Source organism: Dendrobates tinctorius, unplaced genomic scaffold (assembly GCF_039654945.1).
Source record: "Dendrobates tinctorius isolate UK_male_01 unplaced genomic scaffold, ASM3965494v1 ptg000046l, whole genome shotgun sequence".
In the NCBI taxonomy this organism is placed as follows: Eukaryota; Metazoa; Chordata; class Amphibia; order Anura; family Dendrobatidae; genus Dendrobates; species Dendrobates tinctorius.
Window position 1 is genome coordinate 5487132 of NW_027361714.1, and position 20369 is coordinate 5507500.

The 20369-nt window shown below is 47.0% G+C and overlaps 1 protein-coding gene across 7 annotated transcripts in view; it reads left to right on the top strand.

The window, feature by feature from the left end:
• Positions 1-20369, top strand: part of AIG1 (androgen induced 1) — a 621643-nt gene that overhangs the window by 376847 nt on the left and 224427 nt on the right. The gene's annotated exons all lie outside the window — the stretch shown is intronic.

Sequence of the window (20369 nt, forward strand, 5' to 3'; positions counted from 1 at the left end):
TCTGTGCTCTGCAGCCAGGAGCCTTTCCCAACAAACTCCCGCTCAGCGTGCTTTGACCTGCACGCTCGGCGACGCTCCCAGGGTCCTTACTCCACCCGACCCTTATCACTGCCACGCGGCCTATCGCTGCTCGTGGGGCGGTGCAGGTCCTCTCTCACTCAGCCCTCTGGCGGGAAGCCCCTCTCTTTTCCCGCACAAACCTCCTTATACTCCACTGACTCACCACGCCCCCTCTCTGCAGGTCATGGGTCTCCTTCATCCTCAATTTCCTTCCCACTGCAACAGGAGGTTCGGTCCCAGCAGTTCCGGACCCGCAGCTTCAGCAGCATTTGCAGCCTGGTTCTCTCTTCTACACCCCCGCTTCTCCTTCAGCTCACCATTTCATGGGCGAGAGCGCCTTCACCAGGCATTCACATTCTTTTACTTCTTGAATGATTCGTTACCAAATAAATTGATCTTGCGCATAGCAGGCAGGAGGCACTCCAGCTATTGTTCACTCAGTTCGGCGTAATCCAGGTTGATTAACGGGAGGTAAAGAACTACTTTGATATGACGAGTCCACCGTATCTCTAGCTTCAAGCATTGGTGCTTCAGTGCTCATTTCTCTGGGGGCGAGGCCAGCATCTCTTCTTCGTCAAAGTATGGAACCGTCAAGGTGGATGTCTCGATGACTTTCGGTGATTCTTTTCTATCCTTAGGCCCTTTGGACAGGCAGGGCTACAACATGCTACAGTGAACTACCCGGGCAGGCATTCCTTCTGCACGTTCAGGCTGGACTTCATACACCGGCCCGTCAGAACCGACTCAGTGTGTCACTTGTTGTGGGGTCCTCTCCCATCCATCTTGCCACACTCCCCTCTTCTTTGAACTTGCCAGTCCTTGGACAAGAAGAGTCTTTGTGCCTCTTAATGTCCTTCACAGGAGGGCCAGTTTTCGCGCCCATTTCTGCCTCTCTTGTACTACATTTTGCCAAAGAAAATCATTCTGCGCATAGAGCATGAGCGGGACACTAGTGTGACCACACTGAGTACTTTGAGGCACCTCTTGAATTTTCTCATGAGGGGTACTCAGAGCTTCAGGTACCTCATGCAGAATTTTGACATCTAGCTCTCCTCCACTGCATTCAATGTCCTCCTCCACTAAGTCATCTGACTGTGCACTATGTGTGAGCCCTGCCTCCACCTCTTCACAGGGGCTGCCTGTCAGGAAACACTTTATCTTTTAGTCTGCAACTTGCAGCTCTCTGGTGCCCCCTTATCCTGCTGGCCAATAAGGTATTGCCAGAGGATAAGACAATGAGCGCAGCTGCTCTAATTAATGTCGAATATTGCGGCACGTAATGTGATGGGATGTATATATACCACCGGTTCTGGATAGGAGCATATATATATACCTTGATCCAGTCACCATTAAGTCCCCAACACCACATAAATATGAAAACTATGCTGCCACCACTAACCTCTTATAGGTGGATCGGAAACCCATTCGGTAACGTGAATTTGCGCGGCAGACGTGGCAGATCGCTCATAGAGCAAGAAGAAAGAAGCTAGCAAATTTATAATTTTTACTCCAGAAGAATCGGGAAAGTTTACAAAAAATAGTAAGATTGATAAATACTAAAGAGACAAAATATAAATATGTATAAAGTTATGAAATAAAAGGGACAAAAATACAAAACTTACTAAATCTCAGTCGCAGGTATGACATGCCGATAAAGGGGAGGAGAGTTCCCAAAGAAATTGTCCAGTACCACAGCATGGTGTTTAGCCGTCTCTCCTGGCTCTGAATGAATGCCAAAGATGGACGTTCTTGTTTTATGCTTCGGCCATAAAACTAGGAACTCCCACTTTGCTGACCTCACATACGGGCTGTTTTCTGGGAGGTACACATATCTTGAAAAGTTATCAATAACTCCTTTTCTTCATATCTTAGGCCTGGAAGCCCACAGACCAACGATATTGGCATTATTTTCAATCTTATATATAAAGCTCAATGTGTGTGTATGTTTTTATGTATCTATGTGTGTATGTCCGGGATTGGCATCTGCACTGTCGCAGCTACAGCCACAAAATTTTGCACACTCACACGTCTGTACCCCGAGAGCGTCATAGGCTATGTTGTGAGGCGAAATTTTAACCCCGCGCATTCCAATTCACCAAACAATTTTGCTCCTAGGTACATAATGGGGAAACAGTGTATGTATGTATGTCCGGGATTGGCATGTGCACCGTCGCAGCTACAGCCACAAAATTTTGCACAGTCACACGCCTGGATCCTGAGAGCGTCATAGGCTATGTTGTGAGGCGAAATTTTAACCCTGCACGGTCCACTTCACCAAACAATTTTGCCTATTATTCTTATCATTTCTATGGTGTTATCGTCCTTCTGTAAAGCTGGAAATAACACAATTTATTACCATGCCAACTCAGACCACCCTGTGACACAGACTGTAGGGGGAGCCCAGTATCACACAGGATAGGATTAGATACACGGCTCAGCAGTCAGTATCACATAGGATAGGATTAAATACACAGCTCAGCAGTCAGTATCACACAGGAGAGGATTAGACACATGGCGCAGCAGACAGTATCACACAGGATAGGATTAGATACACAGCTCAGCAGTCAGTATCACACAGGATAGGATTAGATACACAGCTCAGCAGTCAGTATCACACAGGATAGGAATAGATACATGGCACAGCAGACAGTATCACACAGGACAAGAGTAGATACACAGCTCAGCACACTGTATCACACAGAATAGTATTAGATAGATGGCTCAGCAGACAGTATCACACAGAATATGCCTCCAGCTTCCAGTCGAAACAGAATAGGATTAGATACATGGCTCAGCAGTCAGTATCACACAGGATAGGATTAGATACACGGCTGAGCAGTCAGTAACACACATGATAGGAGTAGGTACATGGCTCAGCAGTCAGTATCACACAGGATAGGGTTAGATACATGGCTCAGCAGATGGTATCACATAGGATAGGATTAGATACATGGCTGAGCAGTCAGTAACACACGACAGGATTAGATACACAGCTCAGCAGAAAGTATCACACAGGAGAGGATTGGGTACACAGCTCAGCAGACATTATCACACAGGATAGGGTTAGATACACAGCTCAGAAACAGGATGTGCCAAAGGAGAGGACATTTTCATTCCAAGAATTCCACTCATTACATCCAATTTGTTTTTTGATTTTAAATGCCTCCAGTTTCCAGTTCAAACAGAATAGGATTAAATACACGGCTCAGCAGTCAGTATCACACAGGATAGGATTAGATACACGGCTCAGCAGTCAGTATCACAGAGGATAGGATTAGATACACGGCTGAGCAGTCAGTAACACACATGATAGGAGTAGGTACATGGCTCAGCAGTCAGTATCACAAAGGATAGGGATAGATACACGGCTCAGCAGACGGTATCACACAGGATAGGATTAGATACATGGCTAAGCAGTCAGTAAAACACGATTAGATTAGATACACAGCTCAGCAGAAAGTATCACACAGGAGAGTATTAGGTACACAGCTCAGCAGACATTATCACACAGGATAGGGTTATACACAGCTCAGAAACAGGATGTGCCAAAGGAGAGGACATTTTCACTCCAAGAATTCCACTCATTCCATCTGATTTGTTTTTTGATTTTAAACGCATCCAGTTTCCAGTTCAACTGCTATTTGCAATGTCCATTAACAATGCTCAGGGACAGTCCTTGAAAGTAGTAGGGATCGATTTGCAATTTCCATGCTTTTCTCATGGTCAACTTTACGTGGTCTGTTCAAGAGTTGGAACTGCCAAAAATCTGTTCATCTTTGCACCGAAGGGAAAAACCAAAAATGTTGTTTATCAAAAGGCTCTTGAATGAGTTGAAAATAAAATACTGTCAATATACTAGGGTAATCGTTTAGTTAATTTGTGTTGCAAATCTGTAGTGTTGAATATATGATGTGAAATGTTTTTATGTGCAATATAATCATTATAATTTGTTATAACTAACCACAGTTGGTTACTATGCCCAGGCAACGCCATGCTCTTCAGCTAGTATTTTCATAAACACAAATCGTATTGATCAAAATGTACTACTAACATGAAGTACAATGTGTTGCGAAAAAATAGTCTCAGAGTCAGTGGGATCTGTTGAAGTGTCCCAGAGTTATTACAACATAAATTGAGACTCATCAGAATCATAAAATTTGGCCTGTTCAGGAAGATGAAAACAGGCTTGTGGGTAAAGGAGTTAATAGATATAATATAAAGTTTGCGATGTTTCTTCAAGAAATCAACTTCTGCCCAATTTAAGTCCATCTAAGGGTATGTGCACACACTGCAGATTCACCTGCGGGTTTTATCCCGCGGAACCGCAGGTAAAACCGCAGGTAAAGTGACCTGCGGTTTTGCTGCGGTTTGGCCTGCGGTTTTGCCCTGCGGTTTCACACCTCTACTATGTTAAAGGTGTGAAACCCCAGCAGAATCCGCAGAAACAATTGACATGCTGCGGAGAAAAAACCGCAGCTTTTCCGCAGGTAAAAAACCGCAGCGTGAGCACTGCGGTTTTGAAAACCCATAGGCTAACATGGTAAAGTACCATGTCTGCGGAACTGCTGCAGTTCTGCAGGGCCAAAACCGCAGCAAAACCGCAGCGTGTGCACATGGCCTAACACTCCATGCTAGAGCGCTTGAATATTCCTGTAGTTTCATCCAGATATACTCATGTTTGGACATGTTTTCTCTATCACTCTGTGTATGATCAAAATGTACCCAGTAACAATCCTTTTATTGGGGAACAGAATGAATTACAGCTATTAAATTGGCTCCTTCACAGTTTTTAAATCTGTTGAACTTCCAGCATTTCCTTCATGCTGGATTCTTACAAGTTTTGCCAGTTCAAAAACCATAGCAAAGTTTAAATGTTGCTAGGGAAAAATAACAGGACATTCAGAGTTCTGTATTTTTTTTCACGGAATCTCAGTGAACATTGTGCTCCAGAAGAAAAACCCTCATAAATGCAAAAATCCATTTTGTCAAAAGATAAATATACTTGGACTGTTCACAGGGAAACAAATCACTTTTTTACAAGTACAGTATAAGTTGTAATAACTTTGCTGGTAGCATGCAGTAAATTCACTTACAAGGGAATTAGTGTTGTCTTTATACAGTTGTGGCCAAAAGTATTGACACCCCTGCAATTCTGTCAGATAATACTCAGTTTCTTCCTGAAAATGATTGCAAACACAAATTCTTTGGTATTATTATCTTCATTTAATTTGTCTTAAATGAAAAAAAAAACACAAAAGAGAATGAAGCATAAAGCAAAACATTGATCATTTCACACAAAACTCTAAAAATGGGCCAGACAAAAGTATTGGCACCCTCAGCCTAATACTTGGTTGCACGACCTTTAGCCGAAATAACTGCGACCAACCGCTTCTGGTAACCATCAATGAGTTTCTTACAATGCTCTGCTGGAATTTTAGACCATTCTTCTTTGGCAAACTGCTCCAGGTCCCTGATATTTGAAGGGTGCCTTCTCCAAACTGCCATTTTTAGATCTCTCCACAGGTGTTCTATGGGATTCAGGTCTGGACTCATTGCTGGCTACCTTAGAAGTCTCCAGTGCTTTCTCTCAAACCATTTTCTAGTGCTTTTTGAAGTGTGTTTTGGGTCATTGTCCTGCTGGAAGACCCATGAGCCATGACCTCTGAGGGAGACCCAGCTATCTCACACTGGGCCCTACATTATGCTGCAAAATTTGTTGGTAGTCTTCTGACTTCATAATGACATGCACACGGTCAAGCAGTCCAGTGCCAGAGGCAGCAAAGCAACCCCAAAACATCAGGGAACCTCTGCCATGTTTGACTGTAGAGACCGTGTTCTTTTCTTTGAATGCCTCTTTTTTTCTCCTGTAAACTCTATGTTGATGCCTTTGCCCAAAAAGCTCTACTTTTGTCTTATCTGACCAGAGAACATTCTTCCAAAACGTTTTAGGCTTTTTCAGGTAAGTTTTGGCAAACTCCAGCATGGCTTTTTTATGTCTCGGGGTAAGAAGTGAGGTCTTCCTGGGTCTCCTACCATACAGTCCCTTTTCATTCAGACGCCGACGGATAGTACGGGTTGACACTGTTGTACCCTCGGACTGCAGGGCAGCTTGAACTTGTTTGGATGTTAGTCGAGGTTCTTTATCCAACATCTGCACAATCTTGCGTTGAAATCTCTTGTCAATTTTTCTTTTCCGTCCACATCTAGGGAGGTTAGCCACAGTGCCATGGGCTTTAAACTTCTTGATGACACTGCGCACGGTAGACACAGGAACATTCAGGTCTTTAGAGATGGACTTGTAGCCTTGAGATTGCTCATGCTTCCTCAAAATTTGGTTTCTCAAGTTCTCAGACAGTTCTTTGGTCTTCTTTCTTTTCTCCATGCTCAATGTGGTACACACAAGGACCCAGGACAGAGGTTGAGTCAACTTTAATCCATGTCAACTGGCTGCAAGTGTGATTTAGTTATTGCCAACACCTGTTAGGTGCCACAGGTAAGTTACAGGTGCTGTTAATTACACAAATTAGAGAGGCATCACATGATTTTTCGAACAGTGCCAATACTTTTGTCCACCCTCTTTTTTATGTTTGGTGTGGAATTATATCCAATTTGGCTTTAGGACAATTCTTTTTGTGTTTTTTCATTTAAGACAAATTAAATGAAGATAATAATACCAAAGAATTTGTGTTTGCAATCATTTTCAGGAAGAAACTGAGTATTATCTGACAGAATTGCAGGGGTGTCAATACTTTTGGCCACAACTGTATAGTAGCAACATTTTTTAAACAATTACGTACACCAAGTACTTATGAACACTGCATTCTATAGAAAAATTCTATATCTCCTGATTTTTTTTTTGTTGCTTTTATGGCACCTCGTGGTCGACTGTTCTGTGTTCATATTTATATAGCCAAAATAGAAGCATCATATATAATAAAGTTTAAAGAGTAGCCGTTGTTTTAAAGGGAACCTGACAGGTGATATTCTGCCCAGACTGTGGACAGCATGTATTAGCCATTGGCTATATGATCACAGCCATGCATGTTTGATTCTGAAATACCACGCCATTTCAAAGAAAAACATACATTTAATAGCTGCTGGGAACCAAACTGCACTGTGCACTAGTCTTACAGGTTGGTCCCAGGTGGCGTCTTCCCACCTGCTGATAATGACTGACAAGTCTCTGCCTATACCCATGTACGACTAGTGCACAGTGCGGTCCGGTCTCCTTCATTTATTACAAGCATGTCTTTCTTTGAAATGCTGCAGCGTTTCAGAGTCAAACATACATGGCTGTGATCATACAACCAGTGGCTGATACATGCTGGCCACAGTCTGGACAGCAATGCACCACCGGTCAGGTTCCCTTCAATCTTTATTTTATTAATCAACTAGCTGTAGAGCCCGGTGTTGCCTGGGCATAGTACCTAACTGTGGGTCCTGCTGTCTTCCTTAACATTCCTGCTCTCCACCCGCCGTCCCGTTCTATCCCTCCGCAGCCGCGCTCTACATCCATGTCCTGGTGTCCTTCCACAGCCCCGGTCTCTTCATCCACAGCCCTTCTCTCCCGCTCTCTCCCTCCACAGCCCCGTTCTCTTCCTTCACAGCCCTGCTCTCCCTGTCCACAGTCCCGTTCTCTTCCTTCACAGCCCTGCTCTCCAACTCTCTCAGTCCATAGCCTCATTCTTTTCCTTCACAGCCCTGCTCTCCCGCTCTCTCCCTTTACAGCAGGGGTCTCACATAAAAAAAATTTGAGCTGGGGGGCCGCATTCCTTTCAAACTTAATACACCCCGTACACGCGCGGCTCCGCACACCTTGTACACACGCCGCTCCGTACACCTCGTACACACAGGGCTCCACTTCGTACATCTCATACACACAGGGCTCTGTACACCTCGTACACACACAGCTCCAATCCATACACCTCGTACACACAGGGCTCTGCTCGGTACACCTCGTACACACACGGCTACACTCCATACACCTCGTATACACAGGGCTCCGCTCCGTACTCCTCGTACACACAGGGCTCCGCTTCGTACACCTCGGACACACAGGGCTCTGCTCCGTACACCTCATACACACAGGGCTCCGTACACCTCATACACACACGACTCCGCTCCTTACATCTCGTACACACAGGGCTCCGCTCCGTACATCTCGTACACACAGGGCTCCGCACACCTCGTACACACACGTCTCCACTCCATACACCTCGTACACACAGGGCTCCGCTCCTTACACCTCGTACACACAGGGCTCCGCTCCGTACACCTCGTACACACAGGGCTCCACTCCATACACCTCGTACACACAGGGCTCCGCTCCATACACCTCAAACACACAGGGCTCTGCTCCATCCACCCTGTAAACCCCTCCTGACCCCACGCATAAACTTACCTTCATCCAGTACCATGACAACCAGCACACAGACAGGAGCATCCTCCTGCACACACTGAGGCCCCTGACCATGTGACCCCTGACTCCTCCCCCTCTTGTGACCTCATCACAGGTCCTGTGCAGTCTGTGCACACAGAACAGTCAATGCCATCGCTGCTCCTGAATGCGTGCCTTCCCCCTGCCTCAGGGAGTGAGACATTGTGATACTTATGTGATATGAATGATGTATGATTGATATTAGAAAAGGTATCCAGATGGTAGGTAGGTGATCACGGGTCATATTATTCCTTTTCAAAAGTATTCAGTACAACATTACAAGAGACTGGGGATTTGACCGCTGAATGACCTCTCTGAGTACATGATTAGGACATGCAGAAGGAATGTGAAAAGCAACCATACAGCGCTTGCGTAACACGAGCAGAGCACGAGTTGAAATGTTCACTGCGCAGCTGTACAGCTTGTTTAAACATTACTTGTAGAAGTTGTAGTACGCAGGACTAGATTCATATCTAAGAACAGTTTGTATATAACCGAGGGAATTTCCACTGGCGAGTAGGGACGTTCCAGGAGACTTATGGACGCATATCTTCTGTGATGGAGTTTTACGGGATATTTCCTCCTCGCCAATCGAGTCCCCCCGATAGAGGAGTGATGCTACAATATCCGGTAATATATTGATGCTTACTTTCTCTATGAATAGATGATGTATTGATCATGTAATGTTAGACTAGTGCTGCTAAAATTCATGTGCAAATTTATATGTTAATTCATTAATATCTCTGATTTTAATAGAATAAAATACTATTGTTTTACTGAGCACAGACTTCTTGTCTCTTGCCTAATTAGTATATTAGTGAGCGCTACGTATGTAAGGACCATAAGTCCATCATATTGACTCGGTAAGACAGACATGTGGTGCATCGCGGGCCGCAGATGCCTGCCTCAGGGGCTGCATGCGGGTCACGTGTTTGAGACCCCTGCTATACAGACCCGCTGTCTTCCTTCCTCCACAGCCCCGCTCTCCATGCACCAAACGCGGTGAGTGACGCCAGGAGAGAGTGGCGGAGCTGGGCGGAGTGGACGGAGCTAGAGCGGAGCTGCAGCGCATGTGATTGGGTGGCCTGCGGGGGGCATGGCCTAGCACTGTAGTAGGCCGCAGTAGAAGCCGGGGACTAAATTTAGGCCGGGAAGCTGTAGGGGAGAGGGGGGATAGCTCATTTGGCGACGGGGGAGCGCCGACTGAGGCCGGACAGGGCTGGGAGGGTGTCGGCACTATTCGGCCCCTGTCCTGAAGACTCTCTTCCTCACAGCCCCACTCTCCATGCACTGTCCTGCTGTATCTGTCCTCAGCCCTGCTCTCCAACCGCGTCCCACTCTGCTGCTTTGTGATTGGTTGGTGATACACACACACACACATTCAGATTTATATATAAAGACTAGCTGAAGAGCCCGGCGTTGCCCGGGCATAGTAACTAACTACAGTTAGTTATAACAAATTATAATGATTATATATATATATATATATATATATATATATATATATAAATAAAGCTGAGTGTATAGCCCCGCCCACGACGCATAGCCACATTCACTATAATATCCCACATCATCCCATCAGCCAGAGCTACCTGACTACTACCCCTAATATCCCATATCGTCCCGTCAGCCAGAGCCACCGGACTACTAATATCCCACATAATCCTGTCAGCCATAGCCACCGAACAACTACCCCTAATATCCCACATCAACCCGTCAGCCAGAGCCACCGGACTACTATCCCTAATATCCCACATCGTCCCGTCAGCCAGAGCCACCGGACTACTAATATCCCACATCATCCCGTCAAAGCAACCGGACTACTACCCCTAATATCCCACATCATCCCGTCAGCCATAGCCACTGGACAACTACTCCTAATATCCCACATCATCCCATCACAGCCACCGGACTACTACCCCTAATATCCCACATCATCTCATCAGCCTGGGGTCAGAACCAGAGCGCTGAGTGGAATGGCCCTAACTTCCATACCAGGGATTCCTTTAATAGAAGCCTGTGGTGAGAATCAGAGCGCTGAGGGATTTACCCAACTTCCATACTGGAGATCCCTTTAAGAGAGGACTGGGGTCTGTACCAAAACGCAGAGTGGATTTGCCCTCACTTCCGTACCGGGGATCCCTTTAAGAGGGGCCTGGGGTCAGAATCAGGGCGCAGAGTGGATTTGCCCTCACTTCCATACCGGGGAACCTATTAAGAGAGCCTAAGATCAGAACAAGAGCGCTGAGTGGATTTGACCTGACTTTCATACCAATGGTCCTTTTAATAGAATCCTGGGGTCAGATTCAGAGTGCTGAGGGATTTGCCCTAACTTCCATACAGAAGATCCCTTTAAGAGAGCCTGTGGTCAGTACCAGAACATTTGAAGGCAATTGCCCTGACTTCCTGTTATGGGCTGGCGGAACACACCAAATAATAAAGATGGTATTTAGGTGCATTCGCAGCCCGGGGTCCACAGTGCAGAGGTGTTAACTGCTGCTCGGTAATGGCGGACGCGATATGGCGGTATAATAACGGAACACACGGGGTTAACCTCACCCAGTGTGTACAGAGGCGAACTCTGTTATCTCACAGAGCCGCACAACCGCCAAATAATAAATGCCATAGCCTGTTATTGCTCACAGAGCTTGGCAGTGTGAGCGCTAGCATATAGTCACAGAACTCAGCCCTTAGACCGCAGGACTGAAGCCCCTCTAGACCGCTAGCGCTCAGCACCGCGACTGCGATGCCAGCAAGGGTTAAATAAATTATGCGTGCAAGTGTGCACAGTGCCGCTCAGGTGGACGCCACTAATCGCCTTGGGTTGGGCCAGATAAGCGCACAGGTTGCGCAAGGCATTGCACCGGCGTGGCTGTCACTTGCCGCAGTTCGATAGTGCCCTGCAGCGGGCGACACCATCAGACGCTAGTGTGCAGATGGCTGTTATGCACTGTGGCCTATAGACTAGCCACTGACAGGCGCTGACTCGGACTCTAAACCCTACCTACATATGTATCAAAAGGGAAGGGGTTTCATAATGAGTCAGTCACCAGATACATGCATCCATCATCATACACTCCAAACTATTTGAGTCTATACTAGCACATGACCGAGCGGCCATGTGACCCTTTTATAGCAGCGTCCTTCCGGGACCTGCCTGTCCTTCCTGATGGTCCAATCCGAGCTGGAGAAGGACCTGAGCATGTGACCTCCGAACTCCAATGAGAGATCGTCCCACGGGCATGCTCAGTGGACCGAAAGGAGGACTTAGTCCCTGGAGTAGTTCGCTGCTGACCAGCCTGCGTTGCTATAGTTGGACCAGAGGTAGCAGCAGCAACTCAACCTACAGAGCTGGTCTGAGCAGAGCGCCTGGATCGACGAGTCTGCTGAGCTGCCTCCTGTGCGGCCGGAGAGGAATGGGAGACCGCCGAATGTAAGGCTCAGGATTCCTGCTGTGCAGCAACCGGAACCTGATGCCTAACATTACCCCCCTCCTCTCTGAGCCTCACTACGCTCAAATGCCGCAATAAGGAGTGGAGCGTGGATGTTCTCCACTGGCTTCTAGATTTGGACCATGACCCTTCCAATCCACCAAATAAAACTTTTTGCCCCGCATCACCTTGCATCCCACAATGGCATTGACCTCAAAATCGTCCGAAGACAGGTCTGATGTCACGGCAGATGACTCGGAGAACCGGAACATGTGAACAGGCTTAAGGAGGGACAAGTGGAACGTGTCAGAGTAGCCAAGTGTGGTGGAAGGGCCAGATGGTAGACCACAGGGCTGATTTGCTCAAGGACCTTGAAGGGGCCAATGTAGCATGGTGCGAACTTAGCGGACTCAACCCACAGCCTGATGTTTCTGGCGGAGAGCCACACTAAGTCGCCAGGAGAAAAGGTTGGAGCAGGGCGTCGGTGTGCGTCAGCGGAAGTTCTCATTCTCTCCTTGGAGGCCCGGATAGCATCCTGAGTGCGATTCCAAATGTCACGTGCCTCCACCGCCCAGTCTGCCACCCTAGAGTCGGTGGATGACACGGGCATGGGCACTGGGATGCGCGGAAGCTGACCGTAATTTAGGAGGAATGAGGCTGACCGATGGAGTCGGCCACAGCGTTGTTCAAATCGAACTCCGCCCACGGCAGCAAGGATGCCCAGTCATCCTGCCTGGCCGAGACAAAATGTTGTAGATTTGTCACCAGGGTCTGGTTGGCTCTCTCTACCAACCCGTTCGTCTCGGGATGATAGGCCGAGGAGAGATTTACCTCAGTGCTGAGCAGGGAACAGAGCTCTCTCCAGAGCTGTGCAGGCGGAAAACATGCTTAATAAACAACACTGCCAGGCCCCGTGCAGAAGGTAGCTGAGAGAGTGGTACCAGATGCACCATCTTGGAGAAATGGTCGGTGACAACCCAAATGACAGTGCTGCCACTGGACTTGGGCAGTCCCACCATAAAGTCCATGCCGACCATCTCCCAGGGCCTGTCCGCTACCGGCAGGGGATAGAGTAGCCCAGCGGGCCGCTGCCAAGAGGACCGATTCTGGGCGCAAGAGACGCACGCCTGAACATAGTACCTGATGTCACGGGCCATATGTGGCCACCAATACGTCCTCACCAGAAGCTCAGAGGTCCGTTTGGTCCCCAAATGTCCACCCACCCTGGACGAATGAGCCCAAGAGAGGACCTCCGGTCGCAGATGGGCAGGGACAAAAGACTTGCCTGGAGGTTCAGACTCAAGGGCGACCGGAGCCACGGTCCTCAGGCTCTCAGATGGGACTATCAGCCGAGGCTCCTCCTCCGATGACACCACGGAGCGGGAGAGAGCATCGGCCCGGACGTTCTTCCCCCAGAGAGAAAATGCAGAGTGAAGTGGAATCGTGGGAAAAACAAGGACCATCTGGCCTGGTGAGAATTCAGCCGCTGGGCTGTTTGTAAATAAACCAGATTCTTGTGGCCGGTGAACACCTGGAAAGGGTGGCGAGCCCCCTCCAGGAGGTGTCTCCACTCTGAAAAGGCCAACTTCATTGCTAGCAACTCCCTGTTCCTGATGGAATAATTCCTCTCCGCTGGTGTGAAGGTCTTGGAGAAGAAGAAGCATGGGTGCTTCCGATCTTGCGAGTCCTTCTGGAACAGGACCGCTTCAGCACCGACGGAAGAGGCATCTACCTCCAGAATGAAGGGCTTATCCACATCGGGGCAATGTAGAATGGGAGCGCTAGTGAAATGGGATTTAATAGAGGAGAAGGCCTTGGAGACAGGTTCCGACCACAAATTGGGGTTTGCACCCTTCTTCGTGAGGGCTACCAAGGGCGCTACCAAAGTCGAGAAGTGGGAGATGAATTGGCGATAGTAAATTATGAACCCAATAAAGCGCTGCACCGCTTTGAGAGAATGGGGCTCCTGCCAATCCATCACCGCCTGTAGCTTGGCAGGATCCATGGCCAAACCCTGGGCGGAGATGATATAGCCCAGGAAAGGCAAGGACTCCTGCTCAAACACACACTTCTCCAACTTGGCATACAGGGAGTTTGCCCGCAGGAGGTCGAAAACTTTGCAAACATCTCTCTGGTGGGAGTCAATATCTGGAGAGTAGATGAGGATATCATCCAGATAGACTACTACTGAGGTGGTAAGCATATCCCGGAAGATATCGTTCACAAATTCTTGGAAGACGGCCGGGGCATTACAGCGTCCGAAGGGCATCACCAGGTATTGATAGTGCCCGTCCCTGGTGTTAAATGCCGTCTTCCATTCGTCCCCATCACGAATGCGAATCAGGTTGTAAGCCCCCCGCAGATCAAGTTTGGTTAACACTCTCGTTCCCCGTAGTCTATCAAACAGCTCCGATATCAGGGGCAGAGGATACATATTCTTAATGGTGATGGCGTTAAGACCCCTGTAATCAATGCAAGGACGTAGTTCCCCACTCTTCTTCTGGACGAAGAAGAATCCCGCCCCCGCTGGTGACACTGACTTCCTAATGAATCCTCTTGCCAGATTCTCCCTGATGTATTGAGACATGGCTTCTGTCTCCGGGAGAGATAGGGGATAGACTCGACCCCGGGGAGGCACAGCACCAGGCAAGAGGTCAATAGCACAGTCATAGGGGTGATGCGGTGGAAGGGTCTCCGACACCTTTTTGGAGAACATGTCCGCATACTGTTGATAGTGTTTGGGAAGCGAGGAAAGATCTGCGGGGACCTCGGTGGAGGCAACCTGGACGCACTCCCTTAGACATCTACCCTCACATGACTTACTCCACCCAAGAATTCTCCCCGAGGACCACTCTATATGGGGAGAGTTATACCACAACCAGGGGACCCCTAGAAGGACCTGGTTGATACCCTTGGGCAGGATGAGGAGGGATATCGTCTCCTGATGAGATGGAGACACCGAGAGTAATAGTGGAGCAGTTTGGTGGGTAATCTGTGAGAGCAGAGTCGCGCCGTTCACTACTCTGACAGTGACTGGCTTGGACATCATAACCAGTGGTATCGCGTGCCGTTGAGCGAAGGCAGATGACATAAAATTGCCTTGAGGCACTCTGAACCGCATGATCACCTCGCTCCCACAGAGGTGTGGCCCACTCCAAAGCTCTGCAAGACAGGAGGGAAATAAAAAATCCCACTTTAGCCCGCTCAGAGGGGAATTGTGCTGCCAGCAGCTCCAGCTGTATAGAGCACTGGCTCACGAAACCCCTACAAGAAGCACTATCGCCCGAGAACTTCTTGGGCAGCGTGAAGTGGGACAAAGGCAGGACAAAGTCGGGGCAGGGATGGCAGTGGTCACATGGGAGACAGCCTCTGTGGCTGCCTGAACAGCAACTGCAGTAACATCCGCAGCTGAGGCTGAACGCTCGAGAGCCGCCAACCTGCCCTGCAGCTGCCGGATGTACTGCAGCAGTCGCTGTTCGTCCGCCATTACTAGCCAGACCCTGGCGCTAGTATAATGTTACAGGCTGGCGGAACGCACCAAATAATAAAGATGGTATTTAGGTGCGTTCGCAACCCGTGGTCCACCGTGCAGAGGTGTTAACTGCTGCTCGGTAATGGTGGACGCGATATGGCGGTAAAATAACGGAACACATGGGGTTAACCTCACCCAATGTGTACAGAGGCGGACTCTGTTATCTCACAGGGCTGCACAACCGCCAAATAATAAATGCCGTAGCCTGTTATTGCTCACAGAGCTTGGCAGTGTGAGCACTAGCGTATACTGTAGTCACAGAACTCAGCCCTTAGACCGCAGGACTGAAGTCCCCTAAGACCGCTAGCACTCAGAACCGCGACTGCAATGCCAGCAAGGGTTAAATAAATTACACGTGCAAATGTACACAGTGCCACTCAGGTGGACGCCGCTAATCACCCTGGGTTGCACCAGATAAGCGCACAGGTTGCGCAAGGCGTTGCACCGGTGTGGCTGTCACTTGTCGATAGTGCCCTGCAGCGGGCGACACCATCGGACGCTAGTGTGCAGATGGCTGGTATGCACTGTGGCCTATCGACTAGCCACTGACAGGCGCTGACTCGGACTCTAAACCCTACCAACATACGTATCAAAAGGGAAGGGGTTTCATAATGAGTCAGTCACCAGATACATGCATCCATCATCATACACTCCAAACTATTTGAGTCTATACTAGCGCATGGCCGAGCGGCCATGCAACCCTTTTATAGCAGCGTCCTTCATGACCTTCCTGACCTTCCTGATGGTCCAATCCGAGCTGGAGAAGGACCTGAGCATGTAACCTCCGATCTCCAATGAGAGATCATCCCACGGGCATGCTCAGTGGACCAAAAGGAGTACTTAGTCCCTGGAGTAGCTCGCTGCTGACCAGCCTGCGTTGCCATAGTTGGACCAGAGGTAGCAGCGGCAGCAACTAAACCTACAGAGCTGGTCTGAGCAGAGCGCCTGGGTCGAGGAGTCTGCTGAGCAGCCTCCTGTGCGGCCGGAGAGGAATGGGAGACCGCCGAATGCAAGGCTCAGGATTCCTGCTGTGCAGTGACCGGAACCCGACACCTAACACTTCCATACTGGGGATCCCTTTAAGAGTGCCTGGTGTCAGAACCAGAACGCTGAGTGGAATTGCCTTAACTTCCATACTGGGGATCCCTTTAAGTGAGGCTTGGGGTTAGAACCAAAGTGCTGGATGGATTTGCCCTGACTTCCATACCAATGATCCCTTTAATAGAAGCCTGGGGTCAGAATCAGAGCCCTGAGTGATTTGCCCTGACTTCCATACTGGGGATCCCTTTAAGATAGGCCTGGGGTCAGTACCAAAGCCCTGGATGGATTTGCTTTAACTTCCATACCAATGATCCCTTTAAGAGGGAAGATGTGCCTATGGATGGAGGATGTGTATATGGGCATGGGAGGGGGGGATCCATTTCTGTCATGTCCTCTGCTCCTTTCTGGGGGCAGACAATGGCTGGGAGCTTATGTTCCCAGGGATGATAGATTTCTCTCACAATTTCAGTGTCTGCTGAGGTGTTTTATGGAGTGGGAAAACTGTTGCACATAGCAACCAATCACAGCTCAGCTTCTTTTAAACAGCTCTGGTGAAATGAAAGATGCTTAGTGATTGGTTGCAAGGAAAACTGTTGCTCATAGCAACCAATCACAGCTCAGCTTCTTTTAAACAGCTCTGGTGAAATGAAAGATGCTTCGTGATTGGTTGGTGATACACACACACATTCATTTTTATATACAGAGATGATAAGCAACTCTGTACATATCTTATCAGAGAAATCTGCTTCCTTCTCCTTCTGTACTGATCATTCATTCTCAAAATTCCCCCTTCTGGTGTAATATTTATTTTATTCTCTTATATAGCACCGTTAATTCCAAAGCACTTTACAAACATTATTGCCACTGTTCCCATTGGGGCTCACAATCTAGATTCCCTATCAGTACATCTTTGGAGTGTGCGAGGAAACCAGTGAACCCGGAGGAAATCTACGTAAATGCGGGGAGAACATACAAACTACTCGCTAAGCACTGAGCCACCGTTCTGCCCATCTGTCTTCATTGAATACAAATTTCACCTTACTGTGACAAGAGATGAGAGCTGGTCCTCATTAAGTTCTATGGAACTTGCAGCGAAATGTCTGTCTTCCCCAGCTCCTCCCATGTCTCCCCCACTCCGCTCTATAGAAATTTATGAGCACCAACTGCCATCTCCTTTCTTAGTAATGTGAAAATCTTCTTTCACGTAATAGTGTGTTTACAGATTTTACCCTCTATAGAAACTATAAAGAAAACCCATGAACAGATGGAAGACATTTCTGCACTGTTACTAAGCAGGACTGAAAGATTAGCCCAGGAGAAAAAATAAGCCTATCTCTCTAACAAGATATATTGCAAAGTTGCTTGTTTTCACCTGTAATATTGATTTATGAAATAAAAATTAAAAGTTAATGTGAAGGATCTCACAGGGGAAGGGGGGCGTCGACTTCGCTGACCTCGGGGGAGGGGAGAGAAGGACCCACAGGGATCAGCTCTTTGGTGCCACCACTTGCTCTAGGTCAGTCAGGGAACTGTACCAAGGGCAAATAGTCACCGGAAAGGCTTCCCTTATAGGTACGAGTTAGAGAGGTGCTCCCAGTGAGGGGGGATATATATCACCAGTCGAGGCTGGAGATATATTTAAACCTCCCAGCTGTCCCTGCCATAGTTTCTCACTAAAACAATACGGTATTCTGTAACCAGTTCCTCGTTCGACAAAAGCCCCGTCCGACAACAGGCTTATATCGGGTAAGAAACCAACCCAGGTAGCGTACAATTGACCAACCGAGTGTGCGGACATGGGAATTCGTGAATTGAGATAAAAGAGCAGCCCAAGATTAATTTTATATTTAATTGCCAAAAAGGCGCACTAGAAATATACAGATATATATTTACAAGAACAATATACAGGTATACAGTAACAAGTGTAGTACAAGGACAGGGTATAGATAGGTTGCAATTACTGTGCTATGTAGCATGTGACCACAGGGAGGCGCTGATGGATCACAGGTCCGAATCTTAGTTATGTGGTTCCCTTGGCCACGTCAGCTAACAGGTCCTCCTGCCAGTAGAAATCTAAGTCCAAAATGAGGGTCTGCGTTATATCTCCTAGGCTGTTCCCTCCCACAGTCTGCTGCCACCCCTGGGCTGGACTGCCTTTCTCCCCCCATGTCTGAGAATAAGATTTTCTGTCCAGAATCATGGATGGCCCATAACATGGTGCCCAAAACTCTGAATGGGTTGGTAGTGCCGCCACTGGTTTCCACTGGATTTATCTGTGCATAGAGACCAAATATGCCGACTGTATATAATTCCTATTAGCTATGCTTTAGAACTCCATAATGCAGGGTTGTGGAGGTGGCTAAATAATATGGGTTTGTGGGGAAAAGAATGCAGAATTCAATTATGTACTCTGCTTTTCTCAGAGATATTGCTTTCTGTTATTATAGGTCATTTTCCAGATTCAATACCTCAGAGCCTGCTGTGGCTTGTTGTACCTCAGGGTCCCCATGTGCTTCAGTCAGACAAAGGAGCCAGCAGGCTGCAGCTGCAAAACAAGTTTGCACCCTTGTGTTAAGAGCTTCAAAGAGTTTCTTCCTAGCTCTTTTAATTAAAAGAAAGCAATGATCCTGTGGAATCCCAAGGGTGGGGGCACATTTCAGGAGGGGAGAGACTTTTACTTCGTCCCTCACAGTTACTCTTTTTCATAAAATGATCAACTTTACTTATAATATAGCTATAATATATATATATATATATATATATATATATAAAGTTCTATATTTTATAGTTAGGGATGTGCTTAGTTATACAAATGTTTGTCTTTTATACTGTACTTCACTCTAAGATGACGCAAAGAGAATGCACAATTGGGCCATGTGTTTTTGTTACATATGATTTAGCAATAGGAAACATACAAGAATTAATATTTTTTAGTCTTTTTGGGGGCATGCTTGAAAATTATAGCACTGTAAGAACTGTAACACTTGATAAAGCATGAATGCCCTTTGGGCACTTGCACTTTAGTGGGTGCTAAGGACATAACGTAAAACGAGTCGATACTTTTTGTCCTGTTCATATAAACTCAGCCGCATTAGCAGAATATTTACATTGTTTATAAAACGGAGGGCATTAAATACACGGTATCTAATTGTGCAGCATTTAAAACGACATACATTATATAATGGCTGCACAGTTAGAGATATTTAATACTGTCCAGTCTTAATAATTTATACTGTAATAATTTTATAAAAAATGCAAATATTCTGCTAGTGCTGCTGAGTTTCTATGTTCAGGACACCTTACATTATATCCTCAGCACCCACTAAAGTCCGAGTGCCCAAAGTATATTCATGTTATGACTTAGTTAACATTTATTTTCATAAGGTTTTGCCAATTATAAGCTCTTCTGGAATTCTGTGGCACCTCTTATAACCCTTACTATACTTTAATATCAGTTAAAGGGCATATCAATAGGCTATAGAATAGAATTAAAGTGTTGTAAGGCTTACTTAAAGGGATTCTAAAGTGAAAACAAGTTAGCATTAATCTGAAATTTTTGTTACCTGTTGTATAGAGAACACAAGCCCAGTCTCTATATCAGAGGTTGGACCTATTCTTTTGTTTTAATATTACACAATATTCCAAAAGCAATATTTTTCAGAATCTGCCAATTATGTATTTTATCCTCTGTGTAATGGAATTTCTGGCTTCTAATGTATGATCCCATCTGTTTTATGTGCCAGAAAGACACTTCTAGTATTTATCTAACCTCATCATACCTATCACTTCTAGATTTGAAGGAATACCAGCTATTATTAGAAATGTTATATTTTGGGAGCTGTAGTAGAAAATGACACACATTTTACAC